Here is a 25,975-nt window from a genome sequence, read left to right as displayed (position 1 = left end):
AGTCCCAAGAGTGTGCCTTTAAAATTTCAAAATCAATGTGTTTGACTGCAAAAAAGTGGGTATTTTCTGTGGAGTTCGTCAGATACGATTCATACTAATGATTCAATCATTATAATAAGATCATCGAAAGCTTGGAACCCTGCAATAAAAGCTGAATAGACTTATTCAGCAGACTATATTCATTTAAATAAGCTTATATTAAATATGTATCTCTACGGACAAATATTTTTTGGCTCTTATAAAATTGTCTCATAAAAGTTATACCTTGTCTTAGAAAGCCAACCGTATTTTAATAATGTTATTATTGGCTTATACAATAAAAAAAACTTAATACGCTTATGTTATGACACGTGTCTCTACAGATAATAATCTTAATTTAGAATACTATTTTCTCCAAATAATAATTAACTTCAAATGTATTTTTTCAAAATTAAAAAAGCAATTCATAAGTTATTCGTTTATAATAAATATGTAGATATAAAAGAAGAATACTTAATAATATTATCCCCATAACTTACTGCATTAGGGTAACGATTACTAACGTGATGCGTCTAAATTGTTTAAACTCTAAAGACTTTTTATCGCAAAAGACTTAACCTTACAATAAAGTAAATTTAGTTTTTACCTATAAGTAGACAAATATCTGCCAATATAAACATCACATTTCTTAAAGGTTCAATATAACAATGATTAAAAAACGAATGAATAATGTCAATTCTATCGTCCTTAGCCCAAAATTGTACAAAAATAGCGTGAGCTATGAAGTTTGCAATCATGACTATATAGGCAAGATTCATTCTTCTTCGAGATTGATTACGGATTTTTTCTTCAAAAGTATCATCTTGTAAATCCAGCTTAGTTGATATGTTACGTAGTAACTCTAAATTGCTTAATATTGTATGCATATGAAAAGTCAGCAAATACAGACCGACGCAGCCCTTAAATAAAATAAAATATTAAAAAATTATTAAACATTATTTCAAGCTATTGGAGAAAATTTTATTGTCTTCATTTAATGCAAGTTTGATTAAAAAATAAAACTTGTGATTTTACTTACTTTTAAATTACCATTTCAAATTTTTTTAGTAGATAATAGATTATACTCATTTAAGTAACATTGCAGAATAGAATGTAAAAGCAGAGGAAAGTGTGATTGCTTTCTAAAGGGTTAAAAAGAATGGTCACATTTACCATTTGCCATTTATATTAAGAACATAATGATAAAAAATAAATATAAGGTTCAATGCTCGAATAAATGAACTTTGATCAAATAAAAGGCATATATCGAGCACAGTTTAATTTAATCTTGTCCAAGTACTTTCGATCCCTAGATCATCTTCAGCGGCATTTTCGTCAATTGCGGCCTATCCGACAAGAACAAAATGTCATAAACATATAATTGTACATCACACTACACTACAAAAGACAAACAAACACTTTAAAATTATTGTAGAATAGCTACATTGCGTGCAGAAGCCGGAGACAGAATGTCTCCGACATTCTGTCGCTACATTGCATTGACCACTATTCCATTATCAGTAGCATTAACATTATTGCCGCTGATCAATTGATGAAGACATTCCTTATACCATCGTTGCCAGAAGTGCTGCTTCAACTGCTGAGCGTGCTGCCAAGCTGATAGTTTATAGGCTGACATATCAAAAAAGTCAGTCTCAGGATAGCTTGTCATCAGACTACCAATTAAAAAATGTCGAGGAGTAACGGGAAGAAGGTCGTTTGGGTTAAACGACATAGGAGAAATAGGACGAGAATTTAATATTGCTTCTATTTTAATAATATAGGTTTCTAATTGTTCATATGTTGACAAAGTATCACCTATAGTACGAATTAAATGATTCTTAAAGAACTTAACCGCGGCTTCCCAAATTTCTCCAAAGTGGGGAGATTTGGGTGGTATAAATGCGAACCTTTCAACATCCGAATATTTTCTAATGGCATTTTGATAATCTGACAAGTTAAATAATTTATACAGCTCGCGACTTGCTCCCACGAAATTGGTAGCGTTATCCGAATATACTGCTGTACATTTTCCTCGTCTAGCCCCAAAACGGCAAAAACTAGCTAAAAATGCTTCAGTGGTTAAGTCGCTTGCTAGTTCTAAATAAACTGGTCGTGTAGACATGCATACATACACTGCGTCGTATACCTTTTTCTCCTTTATAACCAAAGGACCGCAATAATCGACACCAGTTTTAAGAAAAGGTCGAGAAGGAGTTACTCGGTATTCGGAAAGGATACCCATTTTATGATTAGCCGGACGAGGTTTTACGCGAAAACAAGGGATGCATCGATGTAAAATTTTTCGAGTTACATTACGTCCGTCTAAAGGCCAATAAATTTGGCGCACAAAGTATAAGGTGTTTTGGGAACCAGCATGTATTAATTTTACGTGTTCTTTACATGTAATTAATCGAGTAATGTAATGATTAGCTGGCAGCAAGATTGGATTTTTTGCGACTCAAATCACGAAATATGAGATATTAAGGCTTATAATGCAAGGTAAAATCAAGGGTAAAAGATCCAAAGGAAGGCGAAGAATTTCCTGGCTGAGAAACCTAAGAGAGTGGTATAGTTGCAGCTCAGTAGATCTTTTTAGAGCAGCCGCCAATAAGGTACAAATAGCTGTGATGATAGCCAACCTCCGAAAGGAGATGGAACTACAAGAAGATGAAGAAGCGACTCAGATAAGGAGGATCGAATAAGTCTGCCACCAACCCTTAACATGCCGTTGTTATCTAGAAATGTATTCAAAGGCACCAATTTACCTTTTCCAATAACGAAATCCTTGTTTTTTAAAAAATTAAAAAATTGCGTCATCTTAATTATTAATGATTGCGAATCGACCAACTCTTGAGCAATTAGCTCATTTAAATTGCGCTTATCTTTTCCCTTCAACTTTGCCTTAAAAATAAATCGACGAACATAGGCAATCACGAGAATTAATTTATGCATCGAGCTGTATTTTTCTAAAATATTATTGTTGTTCAACAAAACCTGCACTTTATAATTTAAGGCCTTACCATCTTTAGTTCGGGAATTTTAGATCGATCAAATACAAAACTCTTTCGGCCATGAAAACTGGGTTCGCCATTACCAAGACGGACCGATTTGCCAAATATTATTTTCTAAAAATTCGAAGGGAAGTTGACCGTCCGATAAAAAATCTGCCGGGTTGTCTAACGAGGAAATGTGCTGCCAATGACACCTACTAGTTAGTCTTTGTATTTCTGCAACCCGGTTGGCGACAAATGTGCGAAGAAGATACGGCTGGGTATTTATCCAGTGAAGAGTGATTGTCGAGTCCGATTAAAAGTAAGTAACGCTGACTTCCAGTAAAAGAGAATGCTGAAGCCGAGCTAGAAGTAAAGCGCCACATAACTCCAATCCCGGTAACGATATTGAGCTGAGGGGGGCCACGCGAGATTTTGCGCAAATCAATCGCACAAAAATATTTTGACAATAAAGACAAGCGCCGTAAGCTTTATCGCTGGCTTCACAAAATCCATGAATTTGGATATCGACGGGATTTGGTATTGTAATACAACGAGAAAAATTTTAATGTTTGATAAGTTTTAAATGAGCCTGAAATGACAACCATAAATCATGAATTTCGAGCGGAAATGATTCATCCCAGGTTACTCCCGATTTCCAGCACATTTGCATAATTATTTTTGCATATACGATGGCATCAGGATCTAGAGACATATGAGTACTCTCATCGTGTTTATTTTGATCAACTATTAAATACCTATGATTTGATGCCAATTTTGGAAGAAGAAAACCGCCTTTTTTAACAATGAGATAAGATCTTTTAGCAAAGCGGACGCTTCTGTGCGAGTCTTTGCACCAGTGAGAAAATTATCGGCGTAAAAGTCTTTGTTTAATGCGATAGCTACGAGAGAATGCGCAAAACCCTCATTTTAAGCCAATTGCTTAAAAAGCCGAGTTGATAAATATGATTCTGAAGCGGTACAGTACGTGACAGTATTAAGAATGTACGTTTTGATTGGCCCTTCTGGATTTTTCCGAAATAAAATTTTTTGATAAACTGCGTCATCGAGATGTACAAGAATTTGGCGATACATTTTCTCTGCGGCGGCTGCCAATACGAATATATGTTAAGGATAACGAGGAAGAATGACAAATAAGTCATCCTGCAGCTTAGGACCGACCATTAAGGTATCATTGAGCGATTTTGCCGTTGACGTTTTTGCCGAGCCGTCAAAATCTACGTGTGTTTTAGTTGTGAGACTATCTTGTTTTAATACTAAGTGATGAGGAATATAAAATCCAATTTCTTGGCCATTTACATTATTTGTGTAAGACATGTGTGTTAATTTCTCATACTCAGTCAAAAAAGCAGAATAGTCCAGCTGCAGAACAGGATCATTATAATAATGTTCTAGCGGATAAAAGCGTTTTAACGAGCTATTGTATGAATTATCTAATTAAGATTTTATTGTCATTAAATGGCAACCTTACGATGTATCTACCATTAACATCTCGAGAAGTGTGACACTGGTAATGGTCTTCGCATGTCTTTTTTTCCGGTGATAACATTTTGATGCATGCTTGGAATTTCTTCCATTTTCCAGAAGCGATTTAAATGGAAATCCGACATGGAACTGTTTAATGTAAGATGAATAACACAAAATATGGTGCAATCGAGACGAATTATTTATTTCACCTGCAACAATCCAACTCAGTTGAGTTTTTTAGAGAACAGCATTAGGCTGATTTTTCAACGATATTTGACCTATACGGAGCAGTTTGTAAAATAATTTGACTCCCAAAAGAGCGTCTACTTTTGGAGGTTTGCAAAATTCAGGATCAGCTAACATGATATTTTTTGGTATTTCAGGCTGAGTAGGATTTATTTGAATCGACCGCATTGTTTTGCTGATTTGTGGTAAAATTAAGAATTCAACAGTTTTTTGATATTTCCTAAAACGCGATTGGATTGTAGCATGAGCAGAATTTGTTATTTTAGTCGATAAACCCCGAAAACTGTGATATTAACGGGTTTTTGATCTAGATTCAAAAATTGTGCCACGGATCCGGTAATAAAATGTGCTTGAGAACCAGCGTCCAAAAACACTCGACAAGTTTTAGCTTTTCCGCGACCGTTTACGATATCGACCACTGCGGTAGCTAATAGTACTTCAGTGGATACATGAGCGTGCAAATTTACGCTAGTACTAGGTGTATCCGTGTTTGTATTTTTATTGTTATTCGAAGCTTTATTTTGGTTTATCGAAATGTAACAAAATATTGTGTTTTTAATGAAAAATGCGACAGTTGAAACGGTGCATTGTAAGACGCGATGATCTTTGCGTAAGCAATTAATACACCATCCACCTTTTTTAGCAACGTCGTAACGTTAAACAGGCCATAACTATGTGAATTCAAGACAGTTACTTACACAATGCTGACCTCCACAAAAAATACAACTATTTTGATGATTTCGCAAATGCAGAGTCATGTTCGACGATTTTAATTTATTTTGATAGTAGCTTGCTGAAATCTCGAGTTGAGCTTTTTTATTTAAAAACGACATCATTTGTTTCATTGTTGGATTACGAGATTCATTAGTACTAGCCTTCCATCGTTCGCGGAGACTAAAGGTGAATTTGTCTTTGAATAAAATGACGAGAAACGAATTCCACGAGTCGATGGATTTACCAAAATTTTTTAATGTTCTTAAATATTTTTGAATATGATTAAAAATGCGCGAGTTGAAAATTATTTTGACATGCACGGTGTGTCAATTAGCGATGTGATGTAACTATCTCGAATGAATTTTCGATCATCATAGCGATTTTTGTAACAAATTCCATGCGACATCATAATTTTGAGCAGACGATTCGATAGAAGATATTATGTCAGCAGCTTCTCCTTCTAAACAGCTTTTCAAATAAAATAGTTTTCTCACGGAAGAAATGCTATTATCTTTATGAACAAATGAGTTAAATAAATCAAAGAAGCCTAACCACCTCTCTATAGCCCTAGTAAACCTAGGTAGAGGAATACTTGAAAGGGATGCTGCCGGGAAGTTTGTTGCAAAATTATTTGCTACAGAAGCAGTCAATGCAATGCTGTTTGCGGATTGAATTTCAGTCGATGACGACAATGAAGAAAAGCTAGAAAATGTTGGTTCTGGTGGTGTATCATCCACCGTTGACGATTTTCATTTTCTAGTAATTCGACCCGACAACAACTTTGTGGCGACTACGTATGTTTTATAGTATTGTTCTTCAAATTGTATACAATAATTAGTAAGTTCATCCGATTCCTTAAGCAATATTTCTAATTCCGTTTGAACGATTTCAAAATTTTCACGAACCTTTTCTATGTCCTGATAACGTTTTTCTAGGCTTCAAAAATCTGTTTTAGGATTATATTTATTTAAAAAATTTTCATATGTTGTTAAAGATCGTTTGGTATTACCGCGTTTAAAATTAAGGGATTTAGCTTGGTCTTCAGTCATTTTAAATCTTTATAATATATAATTAAAAATAAAAATAAAAACAAGCAACCAAAATCTAAAATTTGTCACAACAAAACTGTAAAAACCAATTTAAATTATGCGATCAGTTTGTCAAATTCCTACTAATTACATTTGAGCAAACTCGAAATAGAGAGCATATTAATTTTTATGAGTAGTAAAAGAAATACAGCAAAAATAATGGATTAATTAAGTGGTGATCAATTTGAACTGGTGACTTTCGATACTTCTGGTGTTGACAACTACGATTTGATTTGATGCTATGATGATCGTTGTTGTTAATGGTACAGGAATACGATGACGATAATATGATGAATCCTTGCGAATTCCCACGAAAATGCGATGATTTTTTCTTGATACATCTCACTCACGGCCACTTTACTTTGATTTAAAGCGATAAATTACAATATAATAAAAAGTTCTATTTTTTCGATAACAACTAATCTAGTTCTTTAATTACGACCCGAAGACCACAGACCACTAGTTATATTCGGCTCGAATGAAGGACCGTGTTTGGCTCACGATTAGTATACCGTGAGATATAGTTGATATAAAATACTATTTTATTAAATTAAAATAATATACGAAGACAATTTTGATAGAACTTTAATTGACTAAGCTAACCGTGTGTATAGAACTGAGTCTCGAATAATACTCTCCAAAAATACACTACAAAACGTCTAACAGAAGTCCCTAGTGGAGGGGAGGTCGTTTCTAAAAACTGTAAATTTTTACCTTGGGAAAGCACGTATTGTCCTTCTCAGAAATACATAAATACGTAGCGGGCACGAGAACAATGAACCGCTTGGTTCGACTAACTGTAAATGTTAAAACTACCTAATTTCTAAACACAGGGATTATTATCTATAAATTTTCCCCAGAAATATGTAAAACTGATAAACATTTTATTCTTTTAATAGATTTCTGGAAGCTAATTTACCCAAACTTTAAGAATTAACGATATCAATCTAAAATAATAAAGTAAAATAGACAAACAACATAAAGTAAATTATAATGGGACGGAACAGGTACAATTATTAAATATCAAATTCTAAACTACGTTTCTTCTTCTAAAGTTCCTGGTAAAGTTTGGTTTCATAGAAGAAATTAGTAAGGATTTGGAAAATATCTGGCGAGCTGAGAATATTTTGTTGGTTTCGACTCAAAAGATTCTTTTTCTTTTGTTGTTAAAATGGGAACAGTCTACGAGAATATGTTTAATATATACAGATAGTATATTACAACAGTGTGTACATGTATGTGGATCTTTGCAAGTTATTAAATAATTATGAGTTATTCTTGTATGGCCGATTCTAAGTCAGCGACTTAAGATTTTGTTTTTTCTTGACATTAAAGGAAATTCAAGGTTTTTAACGCTGGGATGGATATCACCAAGCTTGGAAGGGATTTTATTCCAGTGATCTTGCCAAGACATTTGGATGATATTTTAAAAATACGAATATAATTCTGTATGTAGTGGTATGTTTTCAGTCTCCATATTAGAAGACGAGGCTGACTTTGCAAAGAGGTCGGCTGTTCGTTACCAGGGATTCCTACATGAGACGGAATTCAGATCATGGTTATGCATACTCCCATTGAGATTAAACTGTCCAAAGGGTTATGAATAGGTCGAACCAAGGGATGCACTACGTGCATACGTTTAAGAAAATAGATAGACGCTAAAGAGTCTGTAAATATTGCTACTTTGTTATATTCTGGAGATGGTAAGTGTGTAGCTTGGAGAATAGAGAATAATTCAGCAGTATGTATGCAGCAGAAGAATGGAAGATTACTTTGAACTTACAGCACATCCAACAGCTATAGGACTCTTAGAAGCACCTGTGTATAAAATTTGGTCAAATCTGTTGTTAGAAATTAATTCTTTAAAGGTTTGTCTTAGAAATTGTGGATTTGTCTGATACTTGTCATAATTACTTAACGAGTGATTAAAATCTGCTATCAATTTATTTTAGGGAGGTTTAGGGGATATTAATATTGGAGTTGTAGCTGAAAGATCGATATTATTCAGATGTGGTGAGACATATTGTGACATAGATTGAAGATTAATAGGAGAAGGAGAGTTTAAAAGATCATTACTTAATAATTTATAAGCTCGGTATTCGGTATTAGCTGAGATTTGAGACGAATATTTCAAAAGGAGTTGCCGACGACGTAGCCAGAGAGGAAGTTCATTAGCTTCTCTGTATAAACTCTTTGCAGTGCTCGACCTGAAGGCTTCAAAACATATTCGAAGTGCAGTGTTTTAAATCTGATGGACTAGCTGACAAATAAATGAAACTGCAGTAGTCTATTATATAACGAATAAGACATCTATAAATCTGAAGCAAGGAGTCTTTGTCTGCACCCCAATGATGATTAGATAGAGTTTTTAATATGTTAAGATTTATCATGCACTTAGTTTTGAGATCTTTTAAATGGCACTTCCAAGTAAGTTCACTGTCGAATGTGAGTCCTAAAATCCGTATACTCTTTACTGCAGGTAGACATGTACCATGTATGGTAATTTCAGGATTTATAGCACTGGTTGTTCTGCGAGAAAACTTAATGATTTTTGCCTTTTCAACAGAAAAGTTAAATTTACTTTCTGAAGTCCGTTCAAGCAATTGGTTAGTTTGTGGCATTCTGAAGCAATTTGCAAATGTCTTTGCTTCGGCAGAAAATTATTAAATCATCTGCGTAGAGTGCAAACTTGACTGAAACCTTAATTTTTTTACATATATCGTTTAAAACAAGAATAAAGAGTGTAGGACTCAATACCGACCTTTGGGGAACGCCATCAGTTTCCTTGAAAGTCCTAAAGATTTTGCCATTTTCTCGTACGTTAACGGGTCTATTTGTTAGAAATTGAATAATAAAAGAAGATAGAAACAGCTTTTACATCTTGTTTGCACTAAAAGGCGTTAATAATTGATGTTTGGAGGATTTCTAGATTGTCAGCTGTGATTCGACGTGATCTTAAACCTGATTGTGCCAAATTTATTATTTTACATTTTTTTAGGAACCACAGAAGTCTTCTATTGATCATTATCTCCCATGTACAAGTTTACACATTGTACATGTGGGAGAAATTGGTCTGTAGGAATTTGGATCGGTTGAGAGTTTGCCTTGTTTTTTAATAAGAATTATTATGGATTTTTGCCACAAATTTGGAAACGATTTTTTAATCCATATTAAATTGTAAATTTCAAGCAGTTTAGCTGGACTAGGCCTTGAAGATTTTTAATAAAGATAAAGGGAATGTTATCTGGACCTGCAGCTGAATTTTTGCAACAGTACAATGTGTCTGATAATTCTTGTAATGTAAACGGCATATTTAGAGAAACTAGAACGGATATTCTGCTATCATATAAACTGGAGTTTAGATTAGTAGACATGGGAAGCTGCCAATTTAAAGAAGGTCTATTTGTTACTTCCTTATGAAAAGTTTCACCCAGGATATAAACAATTTGTTGACTACAAGTAACTCCAGTTTTAAGTAAGTATAGCAGAAATTTTTGAATAAGTTTTTTTTTCTGTCATGTGTTTCATTTTTTTTCCAAATTTTGCTGGAAGGATTCTCAGTGTTTATAGATTAGACGCGTTTTTCCAAAAGTCTTTTTGCTTTGTTTAAATATTACATACTTAGATTTGGCTCTCAGGTTTTTTAAATTAATTATATTTGCTTTAGTACTGTCTCTGCGGTATTTGTTTAATGCTGCCTTACTTTGTTGTATAGCCAGAGAGCATCTTTCGTTCCATCAATGTGTTATTTTATAAGACGAAGAAATTTTGGTATTTGTCCAATATTTACTTTAGCAGAGTAGATTATACAGTCATTCAAAGCGCCAATATTTTCATTTCCATCTTCTGATAACTGGAGCTGATTTAGTTTGCTTTCACTTATAATCGAAAGCCATCCCAGTTGGCATTAGAAATATTCCATTTTCTAAAGGAGTCGAAATGTTTTGCAGATTTTTCAGATATTAAAATAGAAAATAATTACTGTCATAAAGATAGTCAACTGGTTTTTATGTGAGGTTAGGATATATTCTTGGGTGGCACAAATTTAAATCTATTTAGGAGAATGTACCAGTAGCAATATTAAAATGAGTTTTGAAATGATTATTCATCATACAAGTATCGGTAATATTCAATACATTTTTGACAGTCTTTCCTCGGCCGGAGGTTCTTTCAGAACCTTACAATGTATTGTGGGCATTAAAATCTCTAACAAGAAGGAAAGGTGAAGGAAGTTGGTATATGAGGTCCATTAAATCGGCTTCGGATAAACTAGAATTTGGAGGAATATAAATACTACAAACTGAAATTTTATTTGTAAATCAAATGTTAACGATTTTGATTAAAGTTTATTACAATGAGGATTTATGAGAATGTTGGGAGGTATCTGAAAAATATTCCTCATATTGAGGTTCCACTGATAACAGGGAATTTATGCTCACTGTGTCTGCAGTGTCTGAAAATCTTGTGTTTCTGACACGTTGATTATGTTGAAATCTACTGACTTCGAAAAGGCTCTCTTTATTCCAGAGACAGGTGAGGATGTTATTTCTTCAGTTGTTGATGGATTCTCTGTAGAAACTGAAGGGACATTTTTATTTGGGCAATTGTTAGCTACATGTCCAGATTGTCCATAAAAAACAGATCATTTCATCGGTAGACAAAAATACGCGATGTGCGTTACCTTCAAATAGAATGACCAATGAAGTTTGGATCTCGTAGTTATCATTCGGTGGGACTATGTTGACCTGTCGACAGAAGGAAAAAATATGGTTATATTCGTCGTCTGGAATTCCTGCCCTTAGAAACGAGATGAGTGAAGCTGTAGGCCATAATCTTTAACTGCTGACTCGATAAGCTCATGTGGAATGGATGTACATATATTTGATAAAACGAGACTTTTGCTGATGTAACTAGTCTTCTAATACTATGGTCTGCGTCTTCTATGCGAACAACGTTGCGTCTATGCATAATAGGTTCACGCATTCTATATTGTTTAAGTAAATGCACATTCGGTTGTTCGAGATTCTGGCCGCGAAGCTCATGTTTTTCGGCCCAATAATATTTCCAATTGATTTGACGTAATCAAATAATTCAAGAATGTTATTAGTTATATAAAACACTATAGCCTGCTCTTTCTTTGGGTACGTAGTTTTAGGTATAGATCTGGCAGCAGCAACATATGAAACTGGAGGGTTCTTACTTTCAGTCGTATTACTGTTATTTGCAATTCGGGAACTTATATTTGATTTCATCTCGCCCCTGTAGTCAGAAGCAATAATGGCTTGATCGTTAATATTTATGAGTTGAGTTTGTTATAGGCAAATTTAAATACGGCATACCGTAAAACTGGTTGCCTATCCGAACCAGGAAATTAGCAACTACTCTGTTATGCTCGTATCACAGAACAATATTTATTAAAATTAACAGAACTAGTGTCTTTGATGGTTACGTATTCAAGATATTATTATAAAGTTAATTAACTAATGTACAACTCACTTTGAGGCAGTTATAACATAATTTCATAATTTACTTTATTCCTTCAACTATATGGTTAAAATTTTAGATATAACAGTTTTGTCTATATCCGAAAATTTTAACAAAATTCCGGCACTTCCCACACAGAACTTAACTCGTTCAGTTTCCATTGACCGGAATGATATTATTTATTAGTAGAATAACTGTTGAATAATTGTTGAATATTGCAATAGATAAATAATAATATAAAGTAATTTGATCTTGTACGGATTAAATATTGGATCTTGTAAATTATTGAAATTACTGCAACAATAAACTTGGAAATAGTGGTCGTAGAAAATTCTAGGAAGAGTAGCATTGCATTGTATTTTAATTGGAAACATAGATTGCATCCACATTTAGTTGTTTGGTGTTTGTTAATATGTGCTTACCTAAAAATTATCATGAATTATAGTGATAATACGTCTAATGTACCGAAATAGCGACAAATGAGGTTAGTAGTAGATTTATTTTCTTTCACAATTAATGGTAAATGATGAAAAAGGTTATTAATATAATTTTACGTTTTTTTACAAATTAACGTCCACTGAACTATCAAAATTTGTTGAAGAATCCGATTCAGAAGAAGAAGTGTTTATTGCATCTGGTGATAAAATATCCCACAAGTAGGTGCGAAGGAGTACGACACGGAAGAAGAATTTATTATAGGGCAGGCAGATGAGTACGGCTCAGAAGAGCACGTATAATATGAACGTAGAGTCTTCAGGCAACATTTTGATATACAAAGATGAAACTGAATGGAGTAGTGATTCACTATGTAGCGCTCAAACAAAATCTCGTAATATCCTACAACAAAAAGGTGGGCATGCAACTTATAGCAATTTATTTACGCCTAAACAAATATTTAAGTCAATTATGAGTCCAGAAATTTGTGACATAATTTTGCGTAAAACATACAGAAAAGCCAAAAGAGTATGTGAGGCTTTTAACAAAAAATTGCCGCAAAGATTATCAAATGCTTTAAGACGGCTTCCACAAAAAAAATTTGAACCATTTACTGAATGTGAACTAGATGCATTTTTTGGATTTCTAACTGTTGAGGATGAATTTAGAAACAACAAAGAAAACTTGTGTCAGGTGTGGAATATGGATTCTCTGCCACTAATACGTGCAGCAATGCCTCGTGATCGTTTTAAGACCATGCCTATATTTATAAGATTTGACAACGAAAATACCAGCGAAAAACGCAAAACAAAAACGTGCTATCTGGACAATGCTAAATAAAAATTTGCAACAAGGCTAGAAACCATCCTAATGCATAACCATCGACGAACAATGGTTTCCATTTACAAGCCGTACAAATTTTACACAATATATACCTTCCAAACCCGCTAAATATGAAATCAAGGTATTTTTTCTAATGCATCCCGTGCAAGGTCACTTTTATATTGTGCAAGAAATAAAAACAGTAGATGATTCCTGAGATCCCAAGTTAACATTGACAAAGGAACAGTTTTGGAATTGGTCACGTCTTCTAAAGTGTTTTTGGGTGAAATGTTACCACATATAAATTTTTTCCATTTTTGAACTAGTTAAAGTCTTAAATTTATGGCACATCGCATTAGTGGGCAAAGTTAAAAAAATGAGAGATTTCTACCAATATGCAAGCAAACAAGAAAAGAGCTATTTTTTCCACTAATTTTGCATATAATTATGATGCTACTAAAGGAAAACAAAACAGTAGCGTTACTCTTGACCATGCATATGACAGGCAAGTAGAAAAGAGTGAAGTAGCGAGGCCGGAAATAATTAAGTATTAGAATACAACCATAAGAAGGGGTTGATACCATAAATAAAATGCTGGGTGGGTATATGGTCAAGCGTCGAACATTGCGTTAGCACTTGTCCTTTTTTATAATATACGTCACTGACTTAGCATCCTACATTATATATCGAGCGCAAAATGAGTTACAAAAAGCAAAGTACCAATGCAGGATATGATGCCAAAGTCAGAGATGGAAGATGGAACAAGAGAATTTTAGAATGGAGACCTAGACGCGATGCTTATCGTAATCGAGGAAGTCCTCCAACAAGGTTATCGGACGACATTAACCGCATACAGCACAACTGGATTCAAGGTGCTCAAGATTGGATGCAATGGAATAATTTACGGGAGATCTGTGATCAGCAGTGGACTCAAAACGGCAAATGTTAGAAGCTTAATTAAGGTTTAAGGCCGACGAAGCGTTAGTCATTCATACTTTTTGACAAATCGCGAATATGACTAAAAAAACTTAATCTGATTATTATATCCCAGGTTTTAGATTATTCAAAACTATTTTTATAAAGGATAATCTTTATCATAAACCTAAAAATTAAACAGTTTGCCATATGGTGCTGACTTAATTGAATACACTGTATTATATGTATATATATATATATATATATATATATATATATATATATATATATATATATATATATATGTATATGTGTGTGTATGTGTGTGTGTGTGCGTGCGTGTATAACCTATATATATATAATTGTATAGTCTTTACGAGTATTTACCTGTTGTAACATACTAATAGTTATTAGTTGAAACCAACTTTTCCATCTGTGTGTAACAATTACAGTAATCAAAGTGCCTATTACCTGTGATTCAAGGAATATAAAAGAGCTTCCTACTATAATTCTAAGCATCCATAATTTTTCTTTTGGTATCCGACACGTAATGCCTGTCAACAATGCAGACACACTGTCTTCTAAAAAAAAAAGATATACTTATATAGTATATAGGCAGAAGTACACAAGGTGTACTTCTGCCAAGGTGTGTACACAAACACAAGTTATTTTCTATATAAAAATAAATTCTTCCAACAAACAGATGAATGTGCTATGGGTGTTAGCATATCCAGTGCCATCGCTCAATAAGTGTTAGAGCATCTAGAGGAAACTGTTTCAAATAAAAAAGATTTTTATATACCTTTTTTCTATCGCTATATAGATGACTGCTTGATTGCAGCATCAGAGGGCAAAATGGATATTTTACTAAATAAATTCAATAACTTTCACCAAAAACTAAATTTCACATTACTTAGAAGTTGAAAAAAAATGTCAAATTAATTTTCTGGACCTGACTTTACGTAGATAAAACAGCACTATAACTAGTTCATAGTACACCAGAAAAGCCTGGTCGTCGAGATATTTGAATTTGAACTCTCATCATCCCTTGCCTCAAAAGAAATCTGTAGTTATCGGACTCGCCGATAGAGCTATCAGATTATCCGATCCAATCAATGGACCTGAGGCAATTAAAAAAGCAAAAACAGCACTAACACTTAATTCATACCCACACCACCTTATCGACAATACTTTTTACAACTGACGTGGCCTGAGCGGTGTGGGCGGGAGGGCGCTGAAGCAGGGGTCGCCATGTTGTCAGCAATCGTTTCGCGTCATCGCGCGTGTTCAAGCTGTTAGGCCATTTTTCGATTTCGATAGCTTCACGAATGATTCTCGCTTTTAATGAGCGGATGGGAGCGATGGTTTTTGCTTTTTCGAAATCTATTTTGTGGCCTGTCTGAATATGATGTTGGGCTAGTGCTGAAGTGGTATCGGAATGTTTGACTGATAGACAATGTTCGTAAATACGGTTATGTATTCGTCGGTTTGTCTGTCCTACGTATGTACGTGGGCAACTGGAACAAGGTATCTCGTAGACACCATGGTCTTCATTGGGGATTTGGTCTTTTACGGATCTGACGAGATTGGACAATTTGGAGTGAGTGGTGAAGATGGTTTTGATATTAAGAGGGATAAGAGTTCTACTGATCTTGTCAGTGACACCTTTAATGAAAGGTAGAAAGATTTTGGGTTGATCCGGCGGCAAGGTTTCTTTTTTGGATGGAATGGGGTTTAGAAGTTTTTGAATGCTTCTATTGATTTGGGTTTTGTGGTAGCCGTTTTGTAGGAGTGTTTGTCTTATTGAATTGATTTCGGATAACCTGTGATTGTTGTCGCTAAGTCTTATGGAACAGGAAATAAGAGTTTTGATGACTGAATTAAGTTGGGCGGGGTGATGATGTGACTGGGCATTGAGATAGCGGTTTGTATGAGTGGGTTTCCGGTACACGGAATAGGAAAAACTGTAAGGTGGATTTTTCTGAATAAGAACATCAAGGAATGGCAAAGACGCTTCAGACTCAACTTCCATCGTGAATTGAATGCTGGGATGTATTCCATTCAGGTGGGAGAGGAAGAGATCTAATGTGTCTTTACCATGGGGCCAAATGACAAAGGTGTCATCACATACATATTTATATACATTTACTTTCAATATAAAATTGTTCATTTTTACCTCTTAGTTTTTTATGTTTCTTAACAAATACTTCTTCCATGTTAAAATATAAAAATTCAGATGGTGTACACAAATGACCAAAAATATACTAATATTATTAAATAGAAAATTTTTGTCTTTTATATAATGAAATGTAATTAATTTATATAAGAAATGATAATTACGAAGTATAAGGTTTATTTGTTTTCACTAATAATTAGTTAGATGATAGAAATGTAATGTCATTACTTTTGCATTTATAAATCTTTTATGAAGTAATCATTAAAAACTCACCTTATACAGTGTGTAAAAGCCAAATGGAATAAATTCATTATTTAGGTTACTGTACATATTTATAAAAAATCCCGAAACACGTCAAATTTAAATTATAACTTGACATTCTTTAACTTGAAAATGCAACCCCTACCTTCAACCCCCTTAGAATGACGGGTACCACCCCCAATTTTTAAAATAGGAAGTATAAGCTTGTGATATATCGTTTGAAAGGTCTTTTCATTCTCCATTTAAAAATGTTGTCGCTTTCAAGTTTATTAAGATTAATTAGGATAAAATAAATTAAAATCATGTGGTTTTGAGAAGAATGAGAAAGTGAACAAAAACTATAGCAATGTGGTTTTTAGATGGTAACCATTAAAAAACTTTAAAGAATTTTCGTGGAAACGTTATTTTAACACGCATTAGTAAATTGTTATATTTAAGTTGTCAGTATTTTAATTTAAGTAAAAAGTTCGTTCAATTCAATTCTGAAAAATGGTTAGATTAACGGAAATGCATAAAATAACAGTTATAACTCGCCTATTTCATGAGAAATTTCCTAATTTACCGCCTATATCCCAGGGAACAATAAGTAAAATATTGAAGCAGTTTCGCGAGTCTGGTCATGTAAGGCAGATAAAAAAAGCAGCTGCCAATGCACTGAGTGATGAACTCAAATTAGATGTGTTGCTTGAGTTTCAGGAAAATCTATATACATCGAGTAGACAGGCATCCACTACATTTAATTTTAGCCATACATCGATAGTAAACATATTAAAAGAAAATAAATTGCATCCCTATAAGATGATACCTACTCAGGAGCTCATGGAAGACGATTTTGATAGGAGAACTTTTTTTGTGAGCAAATGATGGACATGTTGGATAACAATATTATCCAATTAGAAGACGTTATGTTTTCTGATGAGTGTACTTTTTCACTTAACGGTCATGCTAATCGGCAAAATTGCCGCTACTGGGCCACGGAAAATCCTCACTGGATGAGAGAAGAACACACTCAATACCTTCAAAAGGTTAATGTTTGGGCAGGAATTGTAGGAAACAATATCATTGGTCCCTTTTTCATTGACGGCAACTTGAATGGCAACAATTATTTGGCACCACTTTAAAATGATGTCATCCCAACGTTGGCAAATTTATATCCTGATCCAGTAAACCCTTAAGTTTCAGCAAATACGATATGGTTTCAGCAGGATGAAGCACCACTACATTACCAACTTAATGTTCGGCAGTACCTCGATACAATATTTCCTATTCGGTGGATAGGGAGGCGGGGATCGATTGAATGGCCAGCGCGATCACCTGATCTTACATTATTAGATTTCTTTTTATGGGGATATGTGAAGAGCCATGTGTACAAAACTAAACCTTCTGATTTAAATGACTTAAAAGAACGAATAACGCTTGCGATTAGGTCGATCACGCCTGTTATGTTAAATAATGTTAGAAGACAGTTTTATTTGAGATTAGGATGTTGCCAAGACGTACGCGGTAAACATTTTGAACATCTACTTCATTAACATTCATAGTTCTTTTTCGTGTTCTACATTTTATTACGTTTTGCATTACATTTTAGTTTTTGATTGTATTGTAGCGAATTTCGGTAACCACATGATTTTAATTTATTTTATCTTAATTAATCTTAATAAACTTGAAAGCGACAACATTTTCGAATGGAGAATGAAAAGACATTTCAAACGATATATCACCTATACTTCCTATTTTAAAAATTGGGGGTTGTACCTGTCATTCTAAGGGGGTTGAAGGTAGGGGTTGCATTTTCACGTTAAAGAATGTCAAGTTATAATTTAAATTTGACGTGTTTCGGGATTCTTTATAAATATGTACAGTAACCTAAATAATGAATTTATTCTATTTGGCTTTTACACACTGTATAAACATTAACCAAACTGAAGTTAACGTGATAAGAAAAATAAAAAAAAACTATACTTCATATAAAAATATTGAAAACAACCTTTCCAGAAAAGTCTAAAATTGAAAATGCAGATTGGATAATTTATCAAGGCATTATTAAAACTATACCTCACATAGGACCATTGGAAACTGATATTGACCGGATATAAGAAAAAATTTACTACAATGATAATAAAAGCTGCAGAAGAAACTTTAGATAAAACTAGCAAGCCACAATGTAAACAAACGGTGTCATAGTGAAATGACGAATACCAAAAAGTACTAAAATTTAGAAAACATAAATTTCTTCTTTTTATTGTGCCGTCTTCCAAAAAGAGTTGGCAATCACTCCTTTAAACGATTCCCTATCTTTTGCAATGTGAAATATCCGTTCAACACTGAGGTTAGTCCAAAATCTGATATTCCTTAGACAAGATTTCTTTTTTCTTCACAAACCTTAGCTTCCCTCTACTCTTGCTGGAATGATGGCGGGTAGAAGAGAGTATTTATGGTTTTGAAGTATGTGGCCCTTGAATAAAATATAGTATAGTTGCCATCAAATGGAACATATCTTTGGTATAGGCTTTGTAGCTAATAATTTTAACGCTATAGATCATAGAATATGTGGTTTAAGAATACGTGAAACATTCTTTACCTACAGCCTGGTACATGCTCCCACCAACACAGAAAACAAAGAATTCTATGAGAAAACACAGAAAATTTCACAAACAAGTGATTTATTAAAAATTCATAAAGAAGTTTCTTTATCTTCTTTATCTTTAAATCTTTCTCATTTGCCATCAGATGCTAGAACCCTTCTTGCTTCATCCACAGAGCTTAAATTTAAAGACGTTTGCCCTGGAAAATATTTCCACTTCAAGTTTAAAATAAATACTCTGATCCATATAATTTAAATTTCAAAGGTTTTTCTATTTTCGCAAAAAAACAATGTCATAGTTTGTATAAATTGTAGATAGAATCTCACCGAAAAAGTGTTCTAGTAGTAAGTTTTATCCTATTTTGTGTAATTTGTTTATATATCCAAAATTGTAGGTTTAATAGACATTCACCATGATTATGAGGAACCAAACGATGCAAATGAATGTTTGATTGATTTTGTTACAGAAGCTGTTTTTTTTAGATAGTTTAAGCTAAAATAATTAAGCATGTATGATCAAAATTGTGGGGTAGTTAGATTACTGTTACATATTGATTTATATTTTAGAATGATGAGGTTTCCGAAATTGGTGAGGAAACCATAAATAAATTTGTTAAATAGCAATAAAATTCAAGAAAAATATAGTTGGCTAGGGAAAAAGCAATATAAAGCTTTTGAAGGCATACCTATAGCCATAATTTTAAAAGGTTTGTAATTTGTAAACATAAATCAATTTAAGGTGCATTTAACAATTTACACTACGGCTTAAGAGGTCACATACAGCCGATAAAGCATATCTGTTAACTGTGTCTTATATTATGTAATTTAGATGGCAAAATTTACCAACTCTACAAGTGTTCAGGTCTGTTTATGAGGTTGCTTTAAGAACTACAGCTAGGGATATGAGATTAATATTTGTTGTATTAGACATGGCCGTATATTTTATTTATACACTGTTGTTTTTGTTTTTTAAGTGTCAAAGTACATTGATTTCTAATTATCGTTCCATTACAATTCTTTCTGCTAATCCAAAAATTTTCCAGGCTTTACTGACTCATTTTTTGACAGTAAATCTGAAGAATCAGCTTCATATTGGTTAGCATGGATTTTGGCCTGGAAGTTTAATTTCTACTTATCTACTATTAAAAAATATTTTTCAGGTAGATTTCATTTATACTGACTTGTCTAAAGCACATTTAACAGTATAGATCATAGCGTAAACTGGAATTTTTTTGGAGTTTCTAGCGAACTTTTTACTATTTGAATAGTTATATGCCAGGCCGATCTTTGTGTTAATCCAGTAAAATAAGGCAAAAAAGGGAGCAAACCTCGGAATGAAAGATAATAAGCTGAAAATTTGCATACGTCTTTATTTTGATGGTATAAAACTTACCTCAAAAGTCTCATATAATCACGTGTCCGCGACTTAAGATATTAAAGGTCAAAGGTCACGAAAATGAGTTTTCTGCAAATATCTCGTTTCCCTTACACTTTATGACAATTAAGGTGGTAAGAAAAATTGTAGAATGGAATATTCTCTTCAATTTTTGGCTTAAGTACTTTTATGTACCTTCAACCCTTCTTAAGATAGAGCGCAAAGAGTGGGGGACCGCTTACCTGTGTATACGGTAACGCGAAGTCAGCCAGTAGGATTCAATAAATAATAAGTTATATAGTTAATTATTCACTTAAAATACTATTATTATCATTAAATTTTTATTATTTATTATTTAATAAACTATATTTATAGATATTAATTATAAAATATAATATAATATTTATTTTATTTTTAACAAACATACAATATTAAATAAAATACTTTTCGTCCATATTACTACGAATAATATATCTCGAAATACAAATCTCTTGTACGGCGGTTGCTGTTTCTGCGAAGCTGTAGCAGATGCTCCTTTGTTATATATGACCTAACCGGTTTTTTTTAATATGACTTTCTACACACCGTGGCGAATGAGTTTGGGACTTCTATGTATATACGCACAATGATGGTGGAGGGATATTTCACTTGATGATGGGAATGGTAGGGTAGAACTATTTCTCTGCGTTAGTATTTCTTTACCGAAAAAAATTTTAAAATACCGAAAAGTTTTGATAAATACCCTCATTCTAAGAAATACATCTTATTTTTACACGCGTTTAGTGGATGTGATACGACTTCTGCTATTTATAGGAAAGGTAAAATATCGTTTATTAAAATGTTCGAAAAAAATCACCATTTACATCAGTCACCTCAACTATTTCAACAAAAAAACTGCTCTGTACAAGAATTATTTGAAAATGGAGTACGTATTTTCTTAGCAGCGTATAATGCTCCAACATCAGAAGACGATATAGACTCTTTTCAATACACCCAGTTCATCAAATCAACAAGACTCAATAAACCAGTGCAGTTATCAAGTCTTCCACCTTCAAGTGCAGCAGCTCGTCAGCATATCATTCGTGTCTATTATCAGACCCAAATTTGGTTGGGAAATGATTTAGAACCCCAAGAATTCGGCTGGGTAATGCAAAATGAATTTCTGGAACCAATAACAACATTATTACAGCCAGCACCAGAAGAACTGCTGAATAAAATATTTTGCAATTGCAAGAAAGTTTGTGGTTCTAATTGCGGATGCAGGACATCAGGATTGCAATGTACTTTAATTTGTGGGCAGTGTAATGGACAATCATGTCTAAACGCTTCATCAACTTCAGATGATTTCAATGAAGAAAGTGAATATGCACCTGATATTCTTGAATATTTTTATTCTGATACTTTAATAAACGAGAATGATGATGATGAATCCGATATTGAGCAGTCAGAGGAAGAAGAAGAAAAAGAAGAAGAAGACGATGAAGAAGAAAATTAATACAAAAATATTAACCATACCATACCATAACCAATAAAAGAATATATATTATATTTGTAACTTTAATAAATCGATTATTGGATTAATAAATAAATATATAATTTAAAAAAATAATAAATACGATTTTTTCAGTATTTAATTAAATATAAAAATGATTATTGTTGAATTCTGCACTTGATCTTAATTTATCGTATATACAGCTGTTAAAAATATCATTAAAGTTCATTTGAAATATTTCATTTAATATTGTATGTTGTTAAAAATAAAATAAATATTATATAAAAAATATATATTTTATAATTAATATCTATAAATATAGTTTATTAAATAATAAATAATAAAAATGTAATGATAATAATAGTATTTTAAGTGAATAATTAACTATATAACTTATTATTTATTGAATCCTACTGGCTGACTTCGCGTTACCGTTTACACAGGTAAGCGGTCCCCCACTCTTTGCGCTCTACAAGACAAAAATTAAAGAGGATTTTCCATTCTACAATTTTTCTTACCACCTTAAATGTCATAAAGTGTAAGGGAAACGAGATATTTGCAGAAAACTCATTTTCGTGACCTTTGACCTTAAATATCTTAAGTCGCGCACACGTGATTATTTGAGACTTTTGAGGTAAGTTTTATACCATCAAAATAAAGACGTGTGCAAATTTTCAGCTTATTATCTTTCATTCCGAGGTTGCACCCTTATTTTACCGGACTATGTGTCAAACTGAAAAATTTCTTTAACTGAATACTTTCCTAGCCTGTTGTACTCATTTTGGACCTATTGTTTTTACAATTTTTCTTGATGATGCTCTCCTTGTTGCAGATCCTTGAGCGACTGTGAAATCCTAACATATGCAGACGACAAAAAATTTTGTTTTTCATATTATTCAAAACTATTCCGATAGTTTTGGGTTACAGAAATCATTGGACAGTTTTGCGATATGTTTGATGAGTTAATTTAATGATCTCTTGAGATATGGTATTTAATTATAATTCGGATATTTTAATTGAGAGGGTCAATAATGTCACAGATCTAGGGGTGGTTTTTCAAAGAAATCTGTGCTTTAATTTGCATATAAATCTATACTGCAACTACGAAATAGCTTAATTTTATTAACAGGCATACCAGAGATTTTCGTAGGATTGCATGTCTAAAAACTATAATTTTCTCTTGTCCGCTCCCACCTTGAAAATTTAACTATGATCTGATTTCCCTTTACCTAAGCATGTATCGAAAAGTAAAGAGAATTTAAACAAGATTTATGATATACTATTCTTTTAAATTGTGTAGACCATATTCTTATTCTGTTATGATCAATTTTTTGAATCTGGATTCTCTTCTTACCAGAAGTGTTAAATTGGCATTAATCTATATTTTTAAGCTTGTTAATGACATAATCCATTTTATTGAATTGCTTTAGCTAATTTGTTTTCATATTTCACGTTCACGTTCACGTTCACTGTGTCAGAATTCACATTTCCATGTTTCTTATCGTATAACTAATTGTGGTTAAAGATACAAACAGCGCCGGAACCTGCCATACGATATTATTATTTTTACCTCATGAGATAGATTTGTTCAACTTATGTATCAATAGCTTAAAGTAGTATTTGAAATACTGAAACGCAAAATGCAAAATGATACTTTGCCTAAATAAATGTCTACTTAATTATTTTATTTATGTATATTTTATTTTTATCTGTAATTTTATACATTGTCGTTCCTATAATGTTGTATTTTTGTATAATTTTGACAATGGATTTATTTATTTGTGGAAATAAATGTATAATGTCTAATATAATATGTAATAATAACTAAATTCCTTTAACCATTTATTTTTATTTCCCAAAATACATTCTTGATATGAACAGCTTTTTTTAGTTCTTGATATGAACGATACTTTTAGAATTTCGTACGATTGCGTCAGCTAATGTAGATCTACATCCTCAGCGATAAAATAGACATCTATGGGACATCATAAAAATAGATCTACCGGTCTGATCTCTGGACGTTCGTGTGCTATTAACGGTTTTAGTATAATATTATGTGGTTAAAATTGTAAAGGGAGGGGTTAGGGGTAAAAATCAAAATTAGGTTATGGAGATTATGAATAAAGATTTAATATTATCCTTATCTTAACAACTTACTTTTGGTCTTTATGCCCAAATCACTTTACGCACTCCCCGTCAGTTAATTCTTTAGAAATTTATCCACATCTAATATCAATACTCGCCTCACATTGACCACATAACATCATACTACAACCTTTTCTTATACCTTTTCTCTAGTAACACCCTTTTCTCACACACAACCAATAAAATATTTTTCCGGGTACCAAATATTGTCTTTTGGCATAAAGGGCCTTACTATTAACCAATAATTCTACTTTTAATCAACTCTTAAAACTGTAATATTTTAATGGTGATATACATTTATACATTATACTATAACAAACAAGGTATGCTCACTTGCCGTTCTAATTTTAATCAACTTTGCGCATGACGTCATAGCGGGACAAAGCCAGGGGACTTGTGTGGATCTTATTTTAACGATGCATCATATGGCAACGTTGTTCCATTACTGTAATGAACAACTTCGAAACTTAAACTGTTAACGGTAAGTATACCTCGATGCCATATCTTGCACTAAGAAGTCATAACTAGTTACTTTCTGTGAAAACGTGGTTTGAAAATTATTAAGTAATTTTTAAAATTAATTAAAGAAATATATGAATCTTTAAATTGATTTTGTGTATTGCAAACGAAATAGATTTTGCTACAAAACATAAATTAAATATAAAAGGCCGGTAAAATGTAAAGATTTTGAAACATGAGGAGAAGCAGGTCATACTTCAAACTTTATGAATATCATTTAGACATTTATTTTACAATCTTCGTGATTTTTCTCTTGCGGATATTGTAATTATTTTTAATATTTTTAAATAGAATTAGTATTTTAAAATACATTTTACATATAAAAAAAGTAATTTTATATCTTCGCTAACATTTACATATTTTGCAGCTTCTGTTAGGTTTTTTAAAGAATTTTTAGTTATTTTTAATTTGTTGCCATTATAACTACGAAAAATATGTTCCAGTTCACTACATTTAGTTACAAATTCCAGTGTTGGTTTGAGTAAACCACCCTCAGAAACGTGGTTTACCTAAGTAAACGATTTATCGTTAGCGTCCGGAATATATTCAAGTATTTCTTTTTTCTGTAACTTAAATGCAATGAAATCGGCTAAATTTTCAAATCCATCCCATTCCAGTTTTTTTATATTCGAATTAATAAAATCTCGATGACTGTCAATTAAATCTTCAGGGTTAATTTTTGTATCACCACTAGGAAGGTATAGCGAGGAAAAGATTTCTTTAGTGACAATTTTATAATTGATTATACTATTAGTAGTAATATTCCACTATAGTTTTACTTTTAAACAATAGTCAGCTTCTGTAAAATGTTTTGATCATATTCTCGCGGTTTCTACCCTAAATTTGTCTCGCTGAAAACACTTGAAGACCCATACTTTACGCATTTGTTAGTTTCTACGAAACACATTTCGAAAAAGATTTACTTTTTTTATTTTTATTGTTTAAACAACCCACCACTGCACAATACATTATGGCAACCAAATAATTCATCATCATAAGTGGCTCGACAATCTGTTGTGGATCTTGGCCTGCTCACAAAGAAGTCGCCACTCCTGTCGATTCCTGACAACTTCCCTCCATCTTCTAACCCCTAGAATCTGTAGGTCTTCTTCCACATCATCAATCTATCTTATTCGTGGTCGTCCTCTGCTTCTTGTGCCCTCTAGTTTTGAAAATGTTAATCTCTTTGTGTATTCGTGATCTGACATCCTAGCAATGTG

At 32.8% G+C, this 25,975-nt stretch overlaps 1 protein-coding gene across 1 annotated transcript in view; it reads right to left on the bottom strand.

The window, feature by feature from the left end:
* LOC140440580 (uncharacterized) overlaps nucleotides 1-24,538 on the bottom strand; it is a 52,944-nt gene extending 28,406 nt beyond the window's left edge. Inside the window, exon 1 of the transcript XR_011950876.1 lies at nucleotides 24,249-24,538. The gene's annotated coding sequence lies outside the window, so the exon portion shown is untranslated. The remainder of the gene's footprint in view (nucleotides 1-24,248) is intronic.
* Between the last annotated feature and the right edge of the window lie 1,437 nt (nucleotides 24,539-25,975).

Source organism: Diabrotica undecimpunctata, chromosome 1, assembly GCF_040954645.1.
Source record: "Diabrotica undecimpunctata isolate CICGRU chromosome 1, icDiaUnde3, whole genome shotgun sequence".
Classification (NCBI taxonomy): domain Eukaryota; kingdom Metazoa; phylum Arthropoda; class Insecta; order Coleoptera; family Chrysomelidae; genus Diabrotica; species Diabrotica undecimpunctata.
This window is presented reverse-complemented; position numbering and strand designations above follow the sequence as displayed.